At 43.1% G+C, this 13097-nt stretch overlaps 1 protein-coding gene across 6 annotated transcripts in view; it reads left to right on the top strand.

The window, feature by feature from the left end:
- The window catches only part of LOC135767225 (scavenger receptor cysteine-rich domain-containing protein DMBT1-like), a 140903-nt gene that overhangs the window by 68066 nt on the left and 59740 nt on the right, over nucleotides 1-13097 (top strand). The window lies entirely within an intron of this gene.

Below are 13097 nucleotides of genomic sequence, written 5' to 3'. Positions count from 1 at the left end.
ATACAGTACATAACTTTTTCATGTAAAAACAAACTAAAATCAGACTACATAATTTCATAATATTACATAATCAGGATACAAAAATTGTATCAATCTATTACAGTTATGTCAAATAAAGAATCAGATTACAGGTACATTTTGTAAAAATGCAATTGTATTTTTATGAAATTAATGCATTTTTTAAAGGTAATGTTAATAGAGTTTGGTATTTTCATTTTTAGTTAATTACACAACACAATAAAACATATTTAGGCATATTAGGGCTGTGATGATACATCGCATTCCCCATTAAAAAGACCTGCCAGAAATCGATTCTGAATCGCAAGGCTCCGATTCTGTGTTTCATGCACAGCTTGTGCATGTCTTACAGCTCTGTGATCAGTAGAAAGTCCTTATCCATCTAAAATCACTATGAGTTTGAGTCATTTATAATGTGAATTTAAAAAAGTAACACTCATCAAACACAATCATTCAAAATATTCTTATTATCATGAAAATACCTGAAACAATCTGAAGAACAGCAATATAAATATCCCTTTAGACATTTCCTGGAATAGTGTTTGTAATGCTACTTCTTCTGTGGCACAAATGGCTTTTGTACACGAGAGCGCCCTCTAGCTTTTGGATGTGGCGGCATTTCACCGTAATTCATTCAAATTCATTAAATTCGCGCATTTGGATGATTAATTGTCACGTCCCTAATATTAATGTGTTTTACCTGTTAAAACATGAATTTATAATGTTTATTAGTGGAACTGAAGGTTGGATTAAACTTGAAACGCACGTGATCATTGTCATCAGTTAGGCGACCAATCACGAAGAGCTGTGTCCTCATCAGAACTCTGTGCATCCGCACTAGAGAGTCTGCACTAGCTGAGGTAGCCGGCTACTCTCGAAATGCTCTCGCCGTACTTTAAAGAGTAACTAAACCCCTGGTCAGAGCCTGACTCCACCCACTGGCAATATTTGAAAAATGCAAGAAAAGTGGGCAGATCCCAACAGAGATAGAGGGGACGAACTAAGCTCTTACAAGTGTGTGGTGAGATCGTAACAAGGGCGTGGTGAGCTTGAAACTGCTTACGTCACGAGTCATTTTTTGGACCCAACATCCAATAGGAAAATTCAACTGCAATAGCCACCGTTCAACCTGAAGAGGGCAGCACTCAGACGTTTTTACACCATATATTGCAGTACTGAAACACTTTATATCTAAATGTCAAAAAAGTTACTAAAATCAATGAACAGCACTAATAAAGCATCATTCTTACAGATCATTAACTAAAAAAAGTTGGTTTAGGGTTTAGTTACTCTTTAAAACAATATGACACAGTCACGTGCCTTGAGCGCCAGCTCCAGTCGGACAAAATTACTTATCGGCATGCACTGCTTCAAGTCAGCCGCCGATCGGTCTGTGCATCGCTGCATGAACTCGAACAAGCCTATTGTTATCCATGTTGCATGCATTGAACATAGGGTTGAAAAACCTGGACATATCGATGACCCGACCAATTGGTTTGCTCAACCTTATTGTAAAGTGTTACCCAATTATTTGTTAATTATATAAAAATTTGTAAATCACTTTTACAATTGATATAAGCTGCTTATACTATTTATGTAAACTGTTTTTATTTATATTCCATTTAATAAGCAACTGGACAGCCTGAAAAATGCACATGAAATTAAACTTGTTGAACTCATCTCAACATGTATTTTACAATCATTTAACCCCCCATGGGCAATGCTGAAGTCACTCTTACAAACTGTACACTGTGCAAGATTGTCATTATTTTTAACTCTTATAAGACAGGGGTACACTATGGTGTAGTCTGGCGTAAAACGTGTCTTATATTTTCGCTTTTGGGGCGCTCCTGTTTTTGAGAAGAGATAAAAGCCCGCCCACACTGAAAATTGATTGGTTGATTTACCGAAACAGGCCAATCAGGATGCTCTCTGTCTTACATGCACTTAATGAGGCACGCACTCACACAGACGAAAGGTCTCCCACTCTGTCGTGCGCGCGCTAAATTACATATTCACAAAGCTTTTCGAAAACTGGGACATTCAGTGTCCCGGGAGAGTTGATAAATTTCCCAGGACAGGTTATTAAAATAAAGGACAATCCCGGTAAAACCGGGAAGGGTGGCAACCCTAATTGAACACCCTGTTCTGATGAAGCAAGAGTTGCAACTACGGGAGCTGAGGTGGCCATTCTTTGTGTTTTTTAATGTTTCTAGAGCCTGATGAAATTGTTATAAATATGTGTTAAATACTGTAAAATACTCTCGATATTACAGTCACCGCCATTGCCATCCAGAAGGAAAGAGAACATTACAACTTGAACCCATTGTGCGAGCTGTCTCTTAGTACCGCATGGTTTATTTACATCAGTGGTTCTCAACTCCAGTCCTCAGGCCCCCCTACCAGAAAATATTAGATGTCTCCTTAAATGAAACACCTGAAACCACTCATCAGGCTCCTGCCAGAATGTTTAAAACGTTTTCTTAATTAGCACACTAACAAGCTGATGAACCGAATCAGGTGTTTTATATATGGAGACATCTAAAATGTTCTGGGAGGGGGGGGGGGGGCGAGGACTTGAGTTGAGAACCACTGATTTACATGTTACTGCTTATTGGACTGCAGTTCTGACACACCCAGCAAACAGAGAGAAAACGTATTTCAAACGCTGTTGCACATTGGTGCACATGGTTTGCAGGAAACATGTGGTTCAACCCGGAAATCGAAGCAAAACGTTACGCGCCGGTTTGAACTTCAACATGCTCCATGTTTCCTTTGTCATGTGACCCTTTGTTTCCTTCGATCTATGATCAGAGGCAGTGTTGGGGTAACGCATTACAAGTAACGTTCATTACGTAATAATATTACTTTTCTGAAGTAACGAATAAAGTAACGCATTACTTTTTAAATGTACACATTAATATTTGAGCTACTTTTTCAAAAAAGTCATGCAAGTTACTTTTTTAGTTTAATTAATTCGATAAAAAATTATCTACTGAATTAAACTAAACGTAGTCACATTATGCGTACACGCCTGTGTGGGAACAGTTTGAGTCAGAAACTGAGATGGCAGGCCAGAGCTCGACATTTTTGGGATGAAATATGCAATTTCTGAATGCAGAACTTTTCAGTCATAAAAAAACGTCTCGGGTTACGAATGTAACCATTGTTCCCCGAGAAGGGAACGAGACGCTGCGTCGCCGAAGCTACGCTATGGGAACGCCCTCTGCGTGATTGCGTCTGAAGCACGTATGTCAAATCAGTCCAATGGTCAAGTGACACGTCATAGGCGGGTGACGTGGGAACCAGGAAGCTATAAAAGAGCACCCAGCAAGCCAACTTCAGCTAAATTGTGCCGAAGCAAGGCGAGACAGGGATGCAGGGAGTATGGCAGGGAGACGCAGCGTCTCGTTCCCTTCTCGGGGAACAATGGTTACATTCGTAACCCGAGACGTTCCCCTTCGAGGGAACTCGAGCTGCGTCGCCGAAGCTACGCTATGGGAACGATGTACCAAAACACCATACTACCAAATGCCTGTCTGTGTGTAAAAACGCGCACAGCTTAAGACATGAGCACCTGGGCTCCAGGCGTAGCACCAACATCTAACTCGTAAAACCGAACGAATGTGAGCGGAGAGGACCAGCCTGCCGCATCACAGACATCCTGCATTGAAGCCCCTAGCCACAAGGCCTTAGAGGCTGCCATACCCCGGGTAGAATGAGCCCTGACGGCGATAGGTGAAGGCCGTCCAGTGGTCTCATAAGCCAGAGAGATAGTCTCAACTATCCACTTACTGAGTGTCTGCTTGGTCGCCGGCAGGCCTTTCTTGGGCGAGCCAAAGCACACAAACAGTTGCTCAGACCTCCTCCACAAAGAAGATCTGTGAACATAGGCATCCAGTGCTCGCACTGGACACACCAAGTTAAGCTTTTCCTGATTCCTATCCCTAAATGGGGGAGGACAGAGGGCCTGAAGTACGACAGGTCGTGGCACATTAGTCGGTACCTTAGGCACATAGCTGGGCCTTGGGTACAAGAAAGCCTTAACCATCCCCGGTGCGAATTCAAGGCACGTAGGGGAAACCGACAGGGCCTGAAGGTCACCCACTCTCCTCAGAGAAGTGACTGCCAACAGAAGTACTGTCTTAAGTGCCACAAACTTGACTGGAACGGTCTCAATGGGCTCAAACGGAGCCATGGACAGACCTTCCAGCACAACGGCCAGGTCCCAAGCTGGGACCCTGGGTCGGACTACAGGCCTCAGCCTCCGAGTGCCACGAAGGAAGCGAACCAACAGCGGGTCTCTCCCAAGGGATTGCCCGATCAAAGGAACATGGTAAGCCGAGATGGCCGCCACATACACCTTCAGTGTAGAAGGAGATAACCCTGCGGTGAACTTTTCCTGCAGAAACTCCAAGACTGTACCAATTGGGCAGTTCACAGGGTCATGCAGGTGTTTGCTGCACCAGGAAGTAAAGACTCTCCATTTAAAGGCATAAAGCTTCCTCGTGGAGGGAGCTCTGGAGTGAAGAATGGTCTCAGCAGCCTCAGCTGAGAGACCAGATTCTATGAGTCTGGCCCCCTCAGAGGCCAGACCCACAGTTTCCATAACTCTGGGCGGGGGTGAAGAATCGAGCCACCCGCCAAAGAGAGGAGATCCCTCCTGACGGGTATTTCCCAAGGTGAGCCGTCGAGGAGGGACACCAGGTCCGAGAACCATATTCGGTTCGGCCAGAGTGGGGCTACCAACAACAAGCGGACGTTGTTGCGACGAACCCTCTCCAGAACTCCCGGGAGCAGAGCGATCGGGGGAAAAGCGTACAGCCGTAGCCTCGGCCATGGCTGAACCATGGCATCCAGTCCCAGCGGTGCTGGATGTGTGAGAGAAAACCATAGCGGACAGTGTGTCGTCTCTCTGGACGCAAACAGATCCACTTCCGCCTGGTAAAATCTCGTCCAGATGGACTCCACCACCTGAGGGTGGAGCCTCCACTCCCCGGGCCTCAGCCCCTGTCTCGACAGGACGTCTGCTCCCTGATTCAGACACCCGGGAATGTATACTGCTCTGAGGGACAGCAACTTCCCCTGTGTCCACAGAAGGATATGCCGCGCCAATTTGTACAAAGGGCGTGAACGCAAACCCCCCTGGTGGTTGATGTACGCGACTACCGACGTGTTGTCTGTCCGGACTAACACGTGATGGCCCCGCAGGTGAGGGATGAAACATCTCAGGGCGTAAAACACTGCCATCATCTCTAGGCAATTTATGTGCCAGCTGAGCTGTCTGGCGCCCCATAATCCATGAGCCAGATGGCTCCCCATAGTTGCTCCCCAGCCTGTGAGCGAAGCATCCGTTGTCAGTGTAACTCGACGGTACTGAGCCCCCAACATCAGTCCTTGGGAGAGAAACCATGGTCTCTTCCAAAGATCTAAGGCACGAAGACATCTGCGCGTGACCTTGATCAGACGGAACGGGTTGCCCCTCGGGGAAAACCCTTTGGTTTTGAGCCACCACTGTAGCGGTCTCATGTGAAGCAGCCCAAGGGGTATCACATTGGACGCTGCTGCCATGAGCCCCAACAACCTCTGAAATTGTTTTACAGTGTGTGACTGGCCTAACTTCACTCTGCCTACAGCCAAAAGAATGGATTCCACACGAGCAGGGGACAGATGTGCCTGCATTGTTGTTGAATCCCATATAACGCCAAGAAAAGCTGTCCTCTGTACTGGAGAGAGCATGCTTTTCTTTGCATTTAGCCTTAACCCCAGTTCTCTCATGTGTGTCAGCACAGCATCTCGATGCTGCGCTGCCATACTCTCTGATTGGGCTAAAATTAGCCAATCGTCTATGTAGTTTAAGACACGGATGCCCCGGAGTCGTAATGGAGCCAGCGCTGCATCCATGCACTTTGTAAATGTACGGGGTGACAGAGATAGACCGAAAGAGAGAACCCGATATTGGTAAGCCACGCCCCCGAAGGCGAACCTCAGGAATCTCCTGTGTTGCGGGAGGATAGATATGTGAAAATACGCGTCTTTTAGATCTATCGTCACAAACCAGTCCTCGGATCTGATTTGTGTGACGATCTGCTTTATAGTTAACATCTTGAACTTTAGTTTTGCAACAGACCGGTTCAGATGACGTAGATCTAAAATCGGACGTAACCCCCCGTCTTTCTTTGGAACTATGAAATAGCGGCTGTAAAACCCTGACTCCCTGTTGTGAGGAGGAACACATTCTATGGCTTCCTTGCACAAGAGAGTTTCTACTTCTTGTTCCATTGTTAGAGCCTGCCCAGCACCCACTATGGTAGATAACACGCCGTTGAATTGGGGTGGCTGGTTGCAAAACTGAATTTTGTAGCCCTTTTCTATTATTTGCAGAACCCACTGAGACACGTTTGGCAGGAGTTTCCACGCTGCCAAATTTTCTATAAGGGGGACCAGCCTCTCGAGACTGGCTTTTTGTGTACTGCTTAAACTTTTCCCGGTGCCCTGAACCAAACTGGCAGGGTTCAACCTGGGTGATATTAATGCCTCCCTCCTCGGAGAGAGGTGTTGCGTGCCCCGCGCACGAGGCACACAAGAATATGAAGCCGCTGTGCCCCGAAACACACACTGCGGCAGGGTTAACACACTGGCATCCCGAGGGCATCGAGGAGAGACGGGCACCGTGTTGTGAGGTGACTGCCGGCTCTCCCCGATTGGGGGCTGCCCTCGGAAATATGACACTACGTCCCTCAGGACTTCTTTTTAGCCGACGCCTTCCTCGCCATAATAACAGCCCTCAGGTCTGTTTTCTGCTTGGATGATGTCTGAGCGCGACCGCCCGAACCCCAGTTTTTTTGAGGGGGACCACGAGTGGCAACACTATGCTTTTGCGATGCTCTATATGATGTCGATGGCTGCTCCCGCCCAGCAGCCCTATAATCAAGAGCACGGCGGGGGAGATAGCGTTCGAACGCCGCCGACTGCTTACGAGCCTCCGCAAATCTCTCGACGACAGTATTAACGGCATCGCCGAAGAGACCGGAGGGCGCAACGGGCGCGTCTAAGAGAAAAGCCCTATCTGAGGTTTTAAGCTCGGACAGATTAAGCCATAAATGGCGTTCCGTGGCTACGAGAGCTCCCATCGATCTACCCACGGCTTTCGCAGTTTCTTTAATCGCCCTGAGTGACACATCAGTGACTCGACGAAGCTCTTTAAATACATCAGACGTACCCCCCGCCTCGGTATCTAAATCTTTAAGCAGTTCTGCTTGGTACGCCTGTAAGACAGCTAGGGTATGCAGTGAAGCCCCAGCCTGCCCTGCAGATTTATAAGCTTTACCCACTAAAGATGAGGTTAACCTAACCGGTTTCGTGGGAAGCGAAGGCGATTTTAATGATGACGCCGCAGCGGGGGAGAGATAGCTCGCAAGCGTCTGCTCCACCCGGGGCATCGTTAAATATCCGTGCTCACCCATCCCCACAATGTTGGAATACATGGTGGCGTGAGGGGTATGAACACGGGCTGAATACGGAGCTTTCCATGATCTCGACAGCTCGCTGTGGAGATCAGGAAAGAAAGGCATGTTGCGCCGCGAAGGTTGAGGTTTCTGTTTTAAAAAGCGCTCATCTAACATACTCTGAGGACGCGCGCTCTGTGTCTCCGCCGGCCAGTCTAATTTTAAGGGAGCCACGGCATTAGTAACAACCTCCATCAAATCATCGAACGCGGGGGACGAATGAGAAGGCTCCTCAGCGTCCACCACGTCGACAGACATAATATCGACTTCCTCGGACGACGATAAATGCAAATCTGGGCTCCCGCCCTGGGCGGAAGAAACCGCAGCGCGTGCTTCCGAATCCAGAGACGGGGCACTAGATCCCGCGGGTGAAGGCTGAGAAAGGGGGAGACCCGTCTCAAGCTCGTCCGCGAGATCTAGTTGTGATCCCCACGATCGCAGCTTCCGCTCTGCCTCGGCAGCAGCGGGGCCAGAACCGTGGGGAACACGCGGCTCACCACCCTCCTCGAAGAGTGCGAGCCGCGAGCGCAACGTACGGAGCGGCATCCTATCACAATGTGCACAACCACCCCTCTCAAGAGATGATCGTGCGTGTTGTGCCCCGAGGCACATAACACAGAGATGATGCGAGTCCTCGCTCGTAATGAAACGAGGACACGGGGAAGCACACTCCTTAAAACTTTGTTTGGACTTAGACATGATAATGACACACACTCGCTTGCTGAGGCACAAAGAGCTGAAGTTGGCTTGCTGGGTGCTCTTTTATAGCTTCCTGGTTCCCACGTCACCCGCCTATGACGTGTCACTTGACCATTGGACTGATTTGACATACGTGCTTCAGACGCAATCACGCAGAGGGCGTTCCCATAGCGTAGCTTCGGCGACGCAGCTCTAGTTCCCTCGAAGGGGAACACCTGCAAGGCCTGAAAGAGATCAAGCATCAACCAAGAAAAAGTAACGCAAAAGTAACTAAAAAGTAACGTAAGCATTACTTTCCATGAAAAGTAACAAAGTAACGCAATTAGTTACTTTATTTGGGAGTAACTTAATTTTGTATTGCATTACTTTTAAAAGTAACTTTCCCCAACACTGAGAGGTGGGCACAAATACATCAAAATCTATTTTGTTACAAACTACAAATACTGGCTCATGAAATGTAACAAAATAAAATAAAAAATACTGATGTGAAAAATGTAGTTAAATAAGTAATTAGTATTTTGAAAATACAAAAAATACTCCCACAATAAACTTAAAGGGGACATTCCATGAAAATCAGACTTTTTCCATGTTTAACTGCTATAATCGGGTCCCCAGTGCTTCTACCAACCCAGAAAACATGAAAAATAGCAACCCTGTAACTTTGTTTTGGTAAGGCTCTCTCTGCAAGCATGTGAATATATAGGTCATTCAGATTTCACTCCCCCCATGACGTATTAAGGGGATCTTATTATAATAATACTGCCCCTTCATCTGCGCTATCCAACCATGACTCTGCCTCACGAGTGCGAGAGACAGAGAGAAAGAATGACTGAAAGCACAACGCGTTTGTATTCCCTCTAACACAAACACTAGCCTACGGTCTTATAACTTGTAGTTTTAAACTGTATATAAAATATAAAACTGTTTATACATTTGCTCCTGCAGCTGAGCTAAAAACATTGAATGGCACTGGATTTCTTGCAACATTTACAGTTAACCTTAATCATTAAATGTGCAATTATGGATTAATAATTAAAATTAGTTCCACTGCTGCCATTGAGAGTGACAGACGCTATTCTTTCTAAATTTAAATCAGTGTTAGCCTACAGACGATGGTTATTGTGTGAACTGGCTCGTCTTATTATCAAAATGCACATACAGTATCTGTCTTGTTCTTCTTTTAAGCCATTATTACCCCTTCCAAATGTCTGACCAATTTTCACATTTGCTCCTCTCCTTCAAAACCACCAAAAATTTGGATTTTGATGAGCTGAATTTGTATAGAATGTGTAATTGAAAACTTTGTAACAGTGTACCCCCTTTCAAGAAAAATCATTGTGTAGGTCCTACACAATAATACATTAACAAGTCATTAATTTATGTTAGTTTATGAGTAGTTAATAATGTTGTGCCCCCTCAAGTAAAGTCATGACCTAATCATACCATAACAAATCATGAATTTATGTTAGTTTATGAGTAGTTAACGATGAGTTAATAATGATGTGCCCCTTCAATGACCTAATCATACATTACCAAATCATGAATTTTTGTTAGTTTATGAGTAGTTAACGATGAGTTAGTAATGATGTGCCCCCTCAAGTAAAGTAATGACCTAATCATACATTAACAAGTAAAAATATAAGTTACCCGGTGGCGGAGGCAGAAAGTGTTTTTGATGGGTGGGCATCTATACATCTGCGGGCCAGAAAAATTCACATACTTTTTTTTAACTTGCGTTAATTGGGAAGATAAAATGACTGTGTTTATTCCGTCAGTTTTGTACATTTTAAGATGGAATTACGTTATTCAATCTAACTGTATTACAATCGGCCGTCTCTCAAACAGAAGGCTGCATCCTCCGGAGGTCGGAAATGCAGGCTGCATACGTCATTAAGCTTGGTTTATTTCAATTAAATAAGCATAACATTCGCAAGTCATAAGCATATTACAACGATTTACGATGAACTATTTAAGCATTGAGCATTTATTTAGCTAAACGCCCGTGGCTTACCTAAGCACTGGTTCTGAAACATAGAGGACCCAGAAGCAAAACATATCAACACTGCTTTATTGAAAATCAACTTAAACAGTCCAGTCGGGCCGTCGAGTCCCGAGCCACCAAGAGCGAGTTAACTTTAGTTTTGCTGGTGTGCACCGTTTTTATTTAGAAGTCTTTTCTTTCCCGCAGTGATCCACACGTTCACACGAATCTGCTACTCAGTGCAATCTAACCTACCGCGCTCTCTTCAAACCCGCCTCTTCCGCTCTAGATGACAGCAGCGGTTGGTGGACGGAAAGCAAGACATTACCGTAATAAACCATATATTGCCAAAAAGCGCAATTTGTTTTCTTTAGGAGCAATTCTAATTTTTTTTTTTTTCTTCAAATGGTTGAAGAAATACGGTTTGAATGAAAAAACATAATGTATTTCCATGAATCTGATTGGATGGGCAAGCTGTCAATCCACCCGTAGATCCGCCCCTGGCTGAACACTGATCCTGATACAATGCGAAAAATTAATTAAACAATAATTAAAATAACATCAAGATAACATTTTAATAGCTTTCACAAATAAACTGGTATGATTGACGGTTTGATGGTCTTTATATGAACACTATACATTTGGCATTGTGACTTTGTTTAACATGTTTGTCATTTCTGAGGAGAAGTCAGAATAATGTTAACTGAAATATTTTGACAGCGCCAAAAGCAGCAGACCACAAGTGCAACGAGCTGGCAGCCTGTTGTAGGCTGTAACGTTTACATCCACCTTCCTTTTGATTTTGCAATCTACATTGACAAGCACACAAAAATAGAGACCAATTATCTTACATAATAAAATACTTTAACTACCTGCTATCTTGGTATTGTGAGCACATGAATTTGAAAAATATATTTTGTTTCTAAAATTAGAAGTGGAACATTTTATGCATCTTTATTTGACCTCAAACAAAGCATCAGATCCTGCGAACCGTTGGGAACCACTGTTCTAGAGCATGTTTGATTTCGGTTACCCAAAGTGTTAATTAATGCATTAACTAACAAACATGTATTAATGTGTAGTTAAGGTGGCTGTAATTCATGCATGAATTCATATGACTCATGACATAGTTATAGTTAGTTATTGATTAGTACATGGCTTAACTTATCATTACTTCATATTAAAGTAATTATTAATTTATGTATTAGTACATTATTATTCATGTACTGTTATTGTAAAGTGTTACCTATGTGAATGAACACGAGGATTAATGCACTGCACATGTCATTTGATCCGTCTCTAAAGTTTAAGCATTAAACTTGTTGTTTTATTACAGATCATTTAAATGTGCTTGTGTGGTTTGGTCAAAAATTAAACTTCTGAGTGTTTGTGGAAGTGGATTTTATTGTAACATGCTGAAAATCATTGTGCCTATTTAAAACACTGGCAGCATGAGACCTAAAAGTCTTTATTTTTATTCCACAATGTCAGTGGTGGTAAGTTACGAACTAAAAATACTTCGTTACTTTACTTAAGTATTTTTTTCGGGGATCTGTACTTTACTTGAGTATGTTTTATTTGCATCTACTTTTACTCTTACTCCACTACAATATTAAAGAAAAAGTTTCCTTTTTACTCCGATACATTTCCCCATGCCCGCCCCAAGTATTTATTACACTGGCTTTCCAAACCAATGAAAAACTGGGTTTTCTTTTGAAAAAAAAGAATATGCTCAGCAGTCAGTTCGGCGCGCATTGCGAAGTGGAAGATGACCGCAGAAACAGGTGAAGGTTCAGCTCTCGCTGCCGTTCCCCTAACCTTTATATTGTGATATGTCTCAATGCAAATAATCAGACTAAAAATCATGTGTTAAACAGTGTTTGTTGTTCAGAGAACATGAACTGGAGCTTATTTTTAATAATAAAAAACCTCAGCATCACATATTGTTTTTAGATTACATTGTATTTTATAAAATATATAAATAATGAGTTAATCACGATATAGAGGACTTAAACAAATATTTATTGACAGATAAATAAACACTTACAAATCTTACCACTGCAGCTAGTAGGGCTGGGTATCGATTCAGATGTTCCAGATCGATTCTATTTCGATTCACAAGCTATTAAATCGATTCGATTTCGATTATCGATTTGATTTCGATTATCGATTCGATTTCGATTACGGTTCTCATGTAGGTTTTTATACTTGATTCTCGATTCGACTCAATGAATATAGATTTAATATAAATACTATATTAATAAAAAAGAACAGTGAACAGCAGTTCACAAGTGGGTAATTAATAAAAGAAATTAAAAGCCACAACACTATCGTCGTCGTCTTGCATGCGAAATCCAAATGCTTCCATACCTTCCAGACTTTTTATGTGAAGGGGCATCAACGTCGATGAAGCACCTGAAACCGCCATTTTAAGCACTGAATGTAAATCTTATGTTCAATGTTTGCGTAAATAATTATGAAAGAAAAAAATCGATTCTGCTCTTTGAGAATCGATTTTTAATCGACCACGTTTAAAAAAACGATTAATCGAAAAATCAATTTTTTTGCCCAGCCCTAGCAGCTAGTCGCCAATCCGTTTTTAGATAAAATATTCAAAGCTTCTCCTTTACATCATATTCTCTTTATAAGACGTGTCAAATCAATTGGAAATCATTAAAATATATTTTTGTCCACACATATTTAAGTTAACATTACTAAATGAAGAAAAAGATCAAATAATTTTCTAAAATAATGTAGTCTCTGAGATAAAAAGATTTCATTCACTTTAACAAATCTTACCACAGTTTATCTGCCTAATGTTAGCTATCTCCGTTTCACATCAATCAAAAGCTTCTTTTAACTTCATATTCTCCTCATATAGACTTTAAAAA

The sequence above is a fragment of the Paramisgurnus dabryanus genome, chromosome 3 (assembly GCF_030506205.2).
Source record: "Paramisgurnus dabryanus chromosome 3, PD_genome_1.1, whole genome shotgun sequence".
Classification (NCBI taxonomy): domain Eukaryota; kingdom Metazoa; phylum Chordata; class Actinopteri; order Cypriniformes; family Cobitidae; genus Paramisgurnus; species Paramisgurnus dabryanus.
The sequence above is the reverse complement of the archived record's forward strand: the minus strand, read 5'-3'. Positions and strand labels throughout refer to the sequence as shown.